General features: G+C 48.2%; 1 protein-coding gene across 21 annotated transcripts in view; it reads left to right on the plus strand.

The window, feature by feature from the left end:
- CACNA1C (calcium channel, voltage-dependent, L type, alpha 1C subunit) overlaps positions 1 to 13,454 on the plus strand; it is a 659,923-nt gene that overhangs the window by 991 nt on the left and 645,478 nt on the right. The gene's annotated exons all lie outside the window — the stretch shown is intronic.

A 13,454-nucleotide genomic window follows, 5' to 3' on the forward strand; every position in this document is an offset into this window, starting at 1 on the left:
TCCCCTTCTTCCTCTCTCCCTCCCTCCTCCGCCGCTCACCTACACCCACCCACCTCTCCACTGCCGTTGACCCCGAGCGCGCCCACGCCGCGTGTGTTCTCATTCGCACCCATATGTGGGCTAGCACCTGAGGATGGAAGCGGCGAGGAGCCGGGCGGTGTGTGGCTTTGCTGTTTCGTGTTTGAAGGAGATCATGAAAGGGTGTGCCTGGCTCACGCGGCTCCATACTATTGCCCAGTGTTTTCCGAGCATCTCCATCCTTGGCCGCAAGTGTCACCAGCTCCCCCTGTGATGGTGAAAGGCAGTCAGGTAACTCCCTACTTCCTGGAAACTTTCTCCCTCACCGCTCTCCCCCCATATTAACAAGTTATTTTCTTCGACGTTGCTCGGCATTTAAGGTGTTGAGGCGGGGGACTGCAGACAGGGTGGTCCCGCGGGGCTTTCTGGCAACCTCCAGGCGTGACATCTCTTTCTTCTCGCCACTGCTCTGTCTCTTTGGGTGTAGTCTCTCCCTTTTCTCTCCCAGTTCCCGGAGCCTCCCTGTTTCTACTCTTCCTCTTCTCTTGCCCTGAAAGCCTGTCTGTCACTGCTGGTCTCTGTTCCTTCCCTGGGTTCTTCCAAGTGATCCTCTGAAGACCAGCCTGGTGGAAGGAGTTGTCTCCAGGTCTTTCTGTCCAGCTTTTCCCCTCTGTTTGCTCCCAGCTCCACCTTTTGGAGACAGGGCCTTCACTCTTTAGAGCCAGAAGCTGCCAGCCGGCCTGCCTGGTCTCCATCTCTCCTGAGACTGATTTTGGGGCCAGTCTTCTCTGCTTTCCAGCATGGGTGGCAGCATGGGGATCTTGGCCTCCTTTGGAAGAAAGAATCTTGTCAAGGGTCGTGGGTTCTAGGGTGAGCCAGGACTTCGGGGTCACAAGGGCAGCATCCATGTTTGGATTTCTCTACTGGTGACCCCATCCCTCACCTGATCCCCTGTCCCTTCTGTAGCTGATGGGGTAGTGAATGGTTTAGGAGGGAGGGAGGCAGACACAAAAGAGAGTGGTATTTGTGAAGAGTGGGGATGCAAGATGACTCCCCTCCAGGTTCTGAGACTGCGTGCTTTACCCACCTCCTCAGTCTAAGCAGCATTGAAGAGGAGAGCTCTGTAGTATTGCCCTAAGTATCACTGTCAATGGCAATGTACTGTGGTAATAATAATGATTATTCACAGGATGATAATCGTAACTAGTTTACAAGGACTCCTCTTAGTGCAGGATAAACCCCTTCTGATCTCATTTCCTTACTCTGGTTGTTTTCTTTTGCCCGTTTGCATCTCAGCATCTCCCGCCGTATGCTGGGAGCAGACATTAAAAGTAGGAGTGCCAACCCCAGAGAGGTTCCTGAGAAAGGTAGAGGGGAAGGGAGGAAGGGAACCAGTGGCTGAGAGCTTTACCTTTCCAGCAACATGCCAACAAACACTATGGCAACCTGAATTCCAGTTCTCTCCCTTGAAGCTGCAGTGATTATATAATTCATGGGAGCAGTTTTGCCTCCATTTCTAGATGCGGTTCCCAGGTGGAAGAGCACCAAGATCCCTGTCCCCCCTCTGCTCTCCATCTTCTCTTCTTTAGTTGGTTGGCATTGCCCAGGTTTTTGGGGTAGGAAAGGGGAGGAGGGTGGGGAGGCAGGAAAGGCAGACCTAGAAGAGGATGAACATTGACGAGGAAGAGGTTGCTGTGGCTAATCACTAAAGGGGGTAGGTGAGCCATAATAGGGGTTAGAGTTTCAGGAGCAAGAAGAGGAGTCTAGGACTGCCTCAGAAGATCAGTAATGGTGACGAACCAAAGAGTCGAGAACCAAAAAAGTTGCCAGTGGCCGGGGCTGTGCATCCGTCTCTTCCCAACATGCTCCAAGACATGGAATGCACCAGTCCTTGCTCCCTCACCTTTTCTGTGGAGTGTGTGCATGTGTGAGTGTGTGTGTGTGTGTGTGTGTTTTGAGGGTTGAATAGGAGACTGGAGGTCAGTGCCCGGGAACAGTCTGGAAGTTCATGGAAGGACGAGCTTCTGACCCTGGGTTTCAGGCTGGGGTGGCACACTCAAGCCTTGCCTCACCTCTGGTGCCCTGTCTGCTCTGGGCCTGTGCCAGCCTCCCACTTTTCTGGGCTGATTTTCCATTGCAGGCTCCAGCTAGCAAATGAGTGTCTTAATAGTCAACCATTGAACAAGTAAAACACCAGAATGTCCCTTATCTGCCAGAGACAAGGCAGAGGGGAGAAACATGTGTTCTCAGAGTGCAAGACGCACTATGCTTTTCTTTTAACTACTTAGCAATTCAGCAGAATAAGAATCGCTGTAATAAGGAAATAATAATGATCACAGTTAACTTTCTTTACAAATGGTCAGAGAACAATGCTGCTCGCACATCAGCTTGAGCAGGTTAAAGAAAGCTGTGGCATTAGCTTTGCTTTTTCTTGATCCTGCGTGGAGAAAACTGGAGGAAGGGGCTTTTGGAGTTCAGCATATTATTCCTACTATTGGTCAGGTACTTTTTAGTGTTTCAGAATATGACAGAATATATTAAAAAGAGTCAAGTTTTCATTATTTCCATAGAATACACACTAACAGTATTTAAGTGTGTGTGTGTGTGTGTACACACACATGGAATAAGGAAAAGCTGTTTAAAATAGATCACACAAGAGGCTAATGCCCTTCAGGGACCTGGGGTGTTGAGAGAGAAGTATTGATAATGCAGTCTCCTAAGACTGTTTAAACATTTCTTCTTCATAGTAAAGGGAGACTTGTTCTTACAGGTAGATGCTGCAGGCAAAGTGCTTTGCAAATGAAATGATGAGCCATTAGCACCCTGGGACCATTTCTCGATCTTAGCAATGACCTAGGACTCTTCAATTTTTTCTTCAACTAAAACTGCTTGAGTTGGGTTCTTCTGTAAGACCTACCAAAGGGGTCCAAGGAGCATACTGAATGGAGCTTTCGAGACCCAGCTAATCTTTGGATCCCTGCTTCCTAGTACTGGCCGCTGCTCAGTCCAGGGCTTGGATGCAAGGCTGAACAAATCAATGTCTGCGTGAATGAATGAATGCCACCTGGCCAGACCTGCCGTAGATGTGGCTTCTGCCTCTTCCAGTAGGTGGCGCCACAGGGCTTAGGAGTCAGGAAAGGGGCTTCAGGGTCCGGCTGGTGATGAAAGGTGTAGGGGGAGTTTGGAGCTTGTGACCTGTTGGAGCTGTGCTGCTTTCATCAGGCCCACACCTGCCCTGGCACAGGTATCCCAGAAGACCAGTGTGTCTCCATGCCACCGCCCACACTGGAGGCCCTCGCGGCATCACTGAGGGACCCAGGTCCCACAGTGACCTCTCCATCCTGTTGTGATGAAAACTCCTTTGGAGACCGCCCAGTTCATTGCAGGCTCTTCCCACAGCCGTCTGTTTCCTCCCAGCACAGACAGCATCCCGCTGAGCCTGGAGGGAGCCTTTCGGGTAAATCGCCGAACTGGGTATGGCCGTATGTTAATTTTCTCCCTGATTTTTCGCTGATGGTTTAGTAACGAGAGGGCCTGGTGGTACCCAAGCCCAGTGGAGCATGGGGTGACCTGAAACCATGGGATCTGGGAACCCAAACCTGGGCAGTCACGAAGCAAGTCAGCCAAAGTCAGGAAGACATTTTCCTAACTTTAATAGGGAAAAGAACACAAAAACAACTGGGTGCACTTCACAGTTGATTTCCGTTTATGAGTCTGCCTGGGTCTCCTGCTGGGTAATGGCAGAAAAGCTCAGGAGATCCAGGTTAGGAAGTAACTGAGATTTATTCTAATTTCCAGTGATGTTTTCCAGCGCCTGGCATTTTCTTTTCTATTCCTTTCTTCACTTGGTTTTCTTAGTTGTGTGGCAAGTTCGGTGAGGTCTGAGAAGCCCTTGGCACTGTATTAAGAAGGGGTGAGTGGCTGGCAGCACTTTCTTCCTTTTACAGTAATTCCTCCCGCCTGACACAGCAGCTACTTGTTCTGTAGGAGGTACAGGTCAGCCGGCGTCATCTCACCTCTTCCTTGCCGGGACCCTGAAATCAGTGCTCAGCATTCAAATTCAGCAGACAATTTAATTCTCCAGTATGGACTATGGAAAGCTGATGGACTGTTTGGGAAACACCTGGAGACTTAACAACAAGCCTGATGAACAGAATAATCACACTGATTTAGTCTGTTTCCAGATTCCATCCTCACAGTTGCCTAGGCTAATGTTGGGCACTGTGGAGGAGAACAGAAGATTGGTTAAAAAAAGGCATGGGGAATTGTTTTGCAACATATCAGGTGCTAAATATTTAGTAACGTAAGTGCTAAACATTCTGATAATGAAATAACACTCTGAGCCATGGCTGTCATTATTAAAATAATTTAGTAAACACCTGTTCACATGTACCTCAAGGTTAGATACCGCGTAAAACAAGGAAAAGTGACAGGATCCCTTGGGGAAAATGGAATGGAATGTTTTTCGGTGCCATTTCAAAGCGGGGTGTGTAGACTCAAACTGAGCCCACTGCGGGAAAAGCAGAATGGAAGGCTGAAATGATGAATGCCATCATTTGAACCTAAACCCGGGCCTTCCAGAAGAGCTCTTCTCTGTGTTTTAGTTCCCAGATGCGGTGCTTATTTGTTCAATACCAGGCTTTCCTGAGCCCATGTAGACACGGGCCTGGACCAGGTGGGCAGACCCTCTTGGCTTCTATAGTTGAGGAACCCCTGGAGGCAGCTGTTTATCATGGCAGGAAGGGAAGTGGGCGCATTCTCTACTGCCCCCTTTCCCCTGCCGAATTCAGGCAGGACCCGCGCGGGTCCCTGGAGAACCTGGCTTCCATGTGCTGTGTGGACAGGACCCCAGCTGGGAGATGGGGAGCCTGGGGTGACCCCACAGAAAAGCAGAGCTGTGAGGTGGCTGGGGCTTCCAAGAGCTGAGCTGCGGAAGATGAGGGGAAGCCAGAGGAGCCCCAACCCACCAGGGTGTCTGGGAGGATTTGGGGAGCAAGGTCATGGGGCAGTCAGTTACTCTTTGGGGCACTGAACTGAATTTAAGTAGGGATTGTAGGGACTGTAGGAGAGAAGTTTGGGCCTGGAGCTCAGGAGTCAGACAGAGGTTGAAAATAGACCCTTCCTTCCCTGGAAGCTGAGGGAGCTAGAGGAAGGGTTCATCTGGCTGAAGCAGAGGGTGAGCAAAGCGAGGGTTAACTGGCAAGAAACCTGAACCTCTCAGCCCCTCCCCTCCCCAAAACCCCACAAAACAGTTCTCTCCAAAACACCCTCACTTTAAAATGGGCTTCTTGTGCTATATACCCTGTGTATATAGGGGGCAGGGAGTCAGGCTCCGGTTCTTTAAAGGGTTTGTCAAACATAGAATAAATGTCATGTCTCTTTGGGAATTTGCTTTCTAGGATCAGGACATTTTTTGGGTAAAGAAACCTTAGAGACAATCCTCATTTCCAGTCAAGAAAACAGAGGCCCCTCAAGGGTCACCGAGGCAGGGATGTAACTAAATACAAGCTCTCCAGTCTCTTTATCCTCCTGCCTTTACCACAGTTGGTGCTGGCTCCCTGAGAGAACATTGTTAGTGCTTCTGGCTACATTTTGCTTGGTAGATCTCTCAACCTCTCTATTCTTCCTCCCCCTGCCTCCACCTTTGTACTGCCTTAAAATAATTTCTGCGATGTTAGATTTAGGAATGGAGTTGGAAGGGTGGGGTGGGGGAAATCTATCATTGGAAAGGTTTAAAAATACTTTCTTAGACTACAGAGTAGAAGTTCATACATGTCCACAAGAAACTCCTGCAAAATTCAGATCACGATTTTGTCTGCAAACAGATCTGCCTCTAAGCCTTTTTTATTTGCTCACTTCCTCTCGGCCCCAATCTAGGCTGGTTTCAGCCCCTTTGCGAGAGTGGGATGGGGGTGGGAAGCCAGGCTGTGCTGGCGAGCTGCTAGGGACTTCATGGACCAGCTGGCATTACCAGTAACCGGGGTACGGACACACAGCTTAGCCCCAGGGTAGAGACTGTGAACAGGCTGCCACAGACTCCACCTGAGCTGGGCGAACAGGGGCATCTTTCTGCTCCCATGTCAGGGCTGCTCTTCTAGGACCCCCGGCCTACTCCCAGGAGACATTCTCAGCCCATGGAAGAGAATTACTAGGACCTGCCTCTGGCATTCCCATCTTCCTTGAAGTGTTCATTGGCTGACTTGTTTGATACTCTTTCAAGTCATCTCCAAGAAACTGGAAGGCCTCTGAGGCTGACTCGGTCTAGCTTGAAGACGGAGGCATGAGCCAGGCTTATACCTAGAGATGTGGCCTTTGAGTTCCCTGGAGGAAGTCACCATTTCAGAACATAGTGTTGTGATAATTTCATGAAATATTCAAGCTGCCAATTTGCCAACAGGGGTTTCTTTTAATACACTTGGCTACACTTGGTGTTGCCCGCTTGAACCTAGCTAAAAGGAAAATAAAATAATCTTGTCTCCTGTCCTTTAGAGAACCAAGCCAAAATCTAGACAGTAAATGAATGTTCTTCTCCATATTGCCTGTGGGCAGAAATGTTGACTTGATTACTCAATTAAGCTCTATTTACTTTATAACCATTGTGTCATCTTCAGTCATGTATATTCCTTTTTTTCTTCCAAAATAATCTAGGTTGGGCTAAAACCTTTCAAAGACATTAACAAAAGTAACAAAGTAAATAGCTAAAGAATAAATAAGGCTGTAGGCTAGAGAAATGACTTGGGTCTTGGGTCACATTCTTTGACTTGATCTCTTTCTCTGAGAGTTCAGAAGGAATCAAATCTCTCTCTCTTTTTTTTTTTTAATCTGTAAAGTGGAGATAATCATCCATAGCCAATTCACTTCACAGGGCAGCTGTGAGGATCCAAATGGGAGAATGAGTGTATATCACTGTTCAAACATCAGCTATTCTTATTCTCCCCATCAGAGAGCAGAGCACCAGAGTTTGGAAAAGCAATGCCATGAAGTAACATTCACAGCATTTCAAACAACTTTGGAGGTGTTGTTGGAGGGCTGACATCATTCAATATTTTAAAGGTGAAAATGTAAAACAAAGAGAAACCAGAATCTGAGGTGGTCTGACTGATACCAGAATAATCAAGGAGGAAGTGAACCGTTGGTTGAGATGGGCCTGGTATTTTGCCCTCCAGAGACTTTAGGAGCCTGTGGCCAGTAGGCTCCCAGGACAGTGGAGCCATGTGAACTGCTGCTGTTTCCAAGCTGAGGGTGAGGATGTGGGGATGCATGGTTCCCAATGCCTGGCAGCTGTCCACCTGCCATGCTGCTGTCCCCTCACTGCCACCACACATGGCTGCCTGCCTTCGGCATCAAGTCCAAAGCCATGCTGGCTGGAAGTCCTCTGATGGCCTGAATATCTGAAAATAGGGCCATTGAGGGCAGGAAGGACACCACCTGGACAAACCAATGTCTCCGCACTTTTGAACGTGAATTCCCCAAACCTAAACACAACTTCTCAGTACAGAAGGACGGGCTGGAAAATAAAACTTTGCTTCAAAAGTAAACTTTGGGTTTGGCAAATAAACTTACTTATTTTTCATAGCAAAAGTGCTGCAGGTTTGGAGATAGAGGGAACAGTTCTGTGCAGCTCCCTAAGACACTGATCAAAATAGGAAAGGGCTTTAACATTACAGTCTAAGTGACAGCATTAGTTTTAGTTCCCAAAGCAAAAATAATCCCATCATCAAAAAGTAAGCTGGGAAACTTTCGCATTTGTTTGCACCTTGCTCTACCCCCAGCTCTGGTCCTGTGATCTGTGGAGCCATATATGTTTTAATTTTTATCTAAAGAAAAAAAGCTATATTGAGGTATAACATCTACCTTTTTATAACTTTAAAATGGAGCAAGAGTAGTAGCCACCATTTATTGAATGCCTAGCATATGTCAGGCAATATTCTTGGTGCTTCATGTGCTTAATATGTTTTATCTTTACACTGATCCTACCACGTGGGTATTAATTATATTTTTTAGATAAGGAAACTGAGGAGCAAAGATCTTAAGCAATGTGGCCACAGCCACCCAGTGTTGGGGCTGGGAATTAAATTCAGGTCTGTCAAAACATTTGTTCTTTCTGTTACTTCTCCCCATGGGGAAGAGCAGAAAGAGGAGCCCACTATCCATCTATCCTGGGAAAATGACCTTGTCCTCGCCTTCTGGAACCTTGGCTTAGATTTGCCTTGTGGAAGCTCAGAGCAGGAATCCTTGTTCTTACTTGATGGCTGTATGCGGTCCCGGTACCCCGCCTCCCCTCCTGGTCCCATCCTCTGACTTTCCCCGTATTCCCAGGGTTTCTGCCAGGGCCCTCCTTGCATCTTCAGATGTCCTCATAGGCCTTCACAGACCACCTAGGTCAGTATACCTTGTCTCTTGGGGGACCCCTTTGTGGGATGGCCTTGCTTCACCACCCATTCTTGGCATATTTTCTCAGTCACTCCCATCTGGAAAATAGACATTCTCCATTGTCACATGGGGTTCCTGTGAGTCCCAGGGACCGTCCCTGTCTCTCCATTCTCAAACGGGATTCCTGTGAGTCCCAGGGACCGTCCCTGTAAGCTGAGCTCTCCAGACGTCATGCATTATTTATTTATTTATTTTGAAATAGCAGCTTTGTTGAGGTATAATTCACATACCGTAAAATTTACCCTTTTGATGTGTATGATTCAGTGGTCTACCTAGTTCCCCAATATTTTCATCACTTCCCCCAAAAAATCCTTTACCCATTGGTAGTCACTTTTCATCCCCCTCTCTCTCCAGCCCTTGGCAACCATGAATTTACTTTTGTCTTTATGGATTTTCATGCATTATTGACAGCAATAGTAATTCCTTTTCTTTGTTTGTTTGAGGCGTAGTCTCGCTCTGTCACCAGGCTGGAGTTCAGTGGCACGATCTCGGCTCACTGCAACCTCCGACTTCCTGGTTCAAGCAATTCTCCTGCCTCAGTCTCCTGAGTAGCTGGGACTACAGGTACCCACCACCATGCCTGGTTAATTTTTGTATTTTTAGTAGAGACGGGACTTCACCATGTTGGCCAGGATGGTCTCGATATCCTGACCTCTTGATCTGCCTGCTTGGCCTCCCAGAGTGCTGGGATTACAGGTGTGAGCCACTGGGCCCGGCCAACAGCAATAGTAATTCTACAGTTGGAGTTTGCTGTGTAGTCTGACTGTTGGCAACATAGCTCACAAATTTCAGACCTAGATGGGTCATAGCAATCTACATGATAAATGATGAAATTGAAAGGAAGCACGTGAAATTGGTTAGGGAGCTGGCTGTCATTTGGAGGTGGGATTAAGCATTTTCTTTCAATTACACAAGAAAGTGGTTTTAGCATTTTTCAAAAGTATCTCAGCATAATGTCTTCAAGGTTCATCCATGTTGTACCATGTGTCAGGACTTCGTTCCTTTTTATGACTGAATAATATTTCATTGAAAGCACATGCCACATTTTGCTTATCCATTCTTCTGTTGATGGACATTTGGGTTTCCACCTTTTGGCTATTGTGAATGGTGCTGCAATGAACACCAGTATTCAAGTATCTATTTGAGTCCATTTTTAATTATTTTGGGTTTACCTAGGAGTGAAATTGCTGGCCCTGCAATATGACTTTTTAGCTTTAAGAGTCCACTTCCTTGTGTAGTGCCCCAAGTTTGAAGCCCGTGTAGATGAGACTACAGCATTAGGAAATCATATGGTGTCGGTAGTGAGGGTTTGGTATTTACTCTGAGCTCACGGTTCCTATATCAGAAATTTGACTTTAATTGGTGTTTCACAATCTGACAGCTGCCTTTTGATGAGGAGTGACTGATACTGCCTCTGTTCAAAACAAAACAAAACCAAAAAACAAACAAACAAACACTGTCTCTGCATCCAGTTCAGCTTTCACCTCGTCGCTGACCTGGCTTTGCAACTCAACAGGAAATTGGTGTTTGGCAAGACAAAGCTATTTAGTCTGTCTCTGTCTCTCCCTCTGCCTGTGTGTCTAGTCCAGGAGCACCCATGCCTGTGGCTAGAGATGTGGGCCTGATAAGCCGGAGGACTGTGGGAGAGGGTGGCTCCCCCCATGTGTGGCTGGGCCGAGTCCTCCCTGGACTGTGTGGGGGAGGCTGCTCTGTGCTCTGCGCTGGCCAGGGGCTGCCTGCCCTGCCTCAGGCACGACTGATTAATGAGGGATCTTTGCCTTCAGCCTGAAAGCTGCCTTCAGGGGGGAAAAGCAGCTTCCCAGGGCTCTCACCTGCTCCTCACACATCTAAAGTCTAGGCAAGAAAGGCAAAAACGTGAGAAGAAAGGTAAATAGTCCGGGGAGAAAATCAGGAAAGGAGGAAGGAGAGAAGGAAGCGAGCAGGGGGTAGACAGCCAGGGGAAACAGCAGCACGTGGTAGGCTCTTGGCTGTGGATTGATGCCCCAGTTAGATGACTCTGGAAGCCTCTTCCCATTTGGGGTGGGTATTTTCTTGGTAATCATTTTACCTAAGGGTGGTAATATCATCAGCTGCATTTCTGTCTTAGCATGCTGAACTCTGCTAATCTGAGGAAGAAACACACACACACACTGATGCCTTGGCTGAACCCATTAATCAGAGACCGGAGTATGGGCAAAAAAGCACACAGGCTCACAGAGGTGTGTGAAGCTCAGAAGACTTTGCACTTCGAAGGCCAATACACTTAATTTAATCCAGCCTACTAGGAGTAAATTCCTCTCCTGTGGGCTCTGCCCTCACACCCCATCACTGGCCCTGCTCACAGGTGCATCTGGGCCACTGTCCAGAGCTGGAATGTTGCACAGCATTTCTCCAAGGTGGAAGCTGCTGTTGCCATATGTGGCTGCCTGAGACATCCTGGGGATTCGAGCTCCACATCCAAGTAGATTTCAGTGACTCAGAGCTCATATTTGTTCTGCCGTGAATAGGATCTTGTGCCTCTGGTTTTTAAATTATTTAAAAGGCAAAAATTTTGACCTATGCCCAGCTGTCTGAAAGACCAGGAGATAAGAAGCCTTTTCTAGGATAAATTGACTGTGAAATATCTCTGAAGATGGAATATCTCATGCCAGTTGTGAGGAAAACAATTCTAGATAGTTTTTTTTTTTTTCTCCAGAATAGGCATGGTTAGTCATTAACAAAAAGTTATTGAGCATCTGCTGTCTGCAAGGCAGTTTGCTTATAGGATCTCTGGATTCAAGGTACCTTCAAGGTTATAGCCCTCAACCATCCCTTCCTTTAAGGGAAGTATCTGTTCTCCTAGGAGGTGAGATGCATGCCTAGACACACAGACAACCACAACTGTAACAAAAGGCAGAATGTGCTTGATGTTACAAGGATATAAAGGTAAAGGCTCACAGGTTTAAGGGAGAAGGGTGATATGGAAAGATGGAATAAATGGAGGAAGTGTTCTATGGAGGTTGTGACTGAGCTGAACCTTGAAGGGTGGACAGAAATGGGGTGGAGAGGACAGGTGCACATTCCCAATGGAAAGGATGGGATGGCCTGTAATGTATTCACAGGGATGTGCATTGAATTTCAAAGGAGTAGTGAGTTGAGTTTGGCTGGAGCAAGGTTTTGCAGGGGGGAGAAGTGAGAGAGAAGGTTGGAATGGCAGGAAGGGGATAATGCGTGGAGCACCCCGTATTGGGCTGAAGGGTTTGCATGGCATTTGGTAGGCAGTGGAAGGCCGTTTAAAGTGTATGAGTGGAGAGAGGGTGTACTCAGAGCAGCTCTTCCAGGCAGCAGGCTAGAGGATGAGGTAGGGGAGTCGAGGCTGCAGGTAGAGGGGCAGTTCTGAGGCTGTTGCCACTGTCCAGGCAAGAGAGGGAAGGAGTGATTTTCCCAGCAGAAAGTCAGAGACAAGGGAGCCCTGTGCTGTGATCTGAATGGGAAGGGTAGAAGTTGTCTTCGGAGGCAAGTAGAAGTTGCCCAGCATGCACACAGAATTACAGTTCTGTCTAAGAAGGTGCTATTTGAAGCTATGGAGATGGAGCCATTAGGGAGAGAGAGCAGAGGGAAGAAACGATGGAGAGCTGAAGACAGACAGGAGGAGAGTAAAATGGAGGAGACAATGACAGAGCAGTCAGGGAGGTAGGGGGAGAGCCTTACTACTGCAGGGTCTGGAGGATCAAGGCAGGAGATTGTTTCCAGGAAGCTGTCATTGCTGAATGGAGTCGTGGAAGGGAAGATGGGAACTGAGAAGCCCACTGGATTGAATGATTGGCTTGGAGAGTGGGTTCAGAGTGACTGTTGTCCAGCCCAACTGTGCAATGCTGAGGTGTGGTGGTTGTGAAGTCGGGGCAGCACATGGGGACCACTGTTTCAAGAATTTTGGCTGTGAATAAAAGGAGAAGGGAGGGATTTCTTGGCACGTGAGAGATTGGAAATGCAAGAGAGGGGAGCAGATTGGGAAGCAGGCAGTAGGCAGTGGCATTGGGGATGGGAATGGAAGCCCCAACCCCAGCAAAGGAGGTAGCACTCTGTCTTCAGAGGCAGCCATGCAGTAAAGCAGGGGATGAGGAAACGGAGAGGGGTATTGGGGGGAGCTGGAAAGGAGGACAGGAGAGGTCTCAGGCAGGGGTGCTGAATCCTGGGAGAGATGAGGCACCTGGAGTGGGGCCTGAGCTTGAGGAGACTGGAAGAGGGAACAGTCAGTGGGAAACACTGTGAGACACCCAGAGAAATCCGCAAGGGTGCGCAGGTTCCAGAGGGCACCGGCCAACGTCTGGAAGCATGAGTTAGGGGCCAGGAGTGATTGGCGTTCCTGGAGAAAGCTTCCCCAGAAATGAGTTTGGCAAAGTGAGACAGCTGCTGAGTAGGTCTGGGGGCAAAGGGTTCTAGCTCTGTAAGGAGGTGTGCCAAGCTTGAGCTGGTGTGGGAGAATCGAAGTGGCCAGTGGGATGCAGGAGCCAGGATGCATCATTTTAGTGGGAGTCAGGGAGTCTGAATTCCCCCAGCCTACCTCCATCCCAGGTGGATTAGTCATCAGAATAACCAGTGGGCCCCTTGAGCTCTGAGTAGATGCATATAGGGCCAGGTGGGCTTTCTTTGGGGAGCATAACAGGAGGAAGATGGCAAAAGCCTGGGTGGTGGAGATGGTGGCAGTTTAAGGATGTGGGCTTAGGATTGTGGACTAGGATGCGAGTGTGTGTGTGTGTGTGTGTGTGTGTGTGTGCCTGTGTGTTAGGGTAGGCATGTGAAGACAAACTTTACTGGTTTAATTGTTTGGCCTCCAGAGGGTCTTCTGGGTGCTGACACCAAAGCGGAGAGAGAGCTCGTAGTGTGGAGCCCTGAGGTCATATTTGTAACATGGATGGAAGGAAGTAGGGGATGTGAGGACTGGTAGAGGTGGACCTGAGACACCAGGCTTCCCACAGACTGTCTTAGGCATCAAGGACAAGGAACCTGCACTGTTTTGTTTT

Source organism: Colobus angolensis, unplaced genomic scaffold, assembly GCF_000951035.1.
Source record: "Colobus angolensis palliatus isolate OR3802 unplaced genomic scaffold, Cang.pa_1.0 Scaffold89, whole genome shotgun sequence".
In the NCBI taxonomy this organism is placed as follows: Eukaryota; Metazoa; Chordata; class Mammalia; order Primates; family Cercopithecidae; genus Colobus; species Colobus angolensis.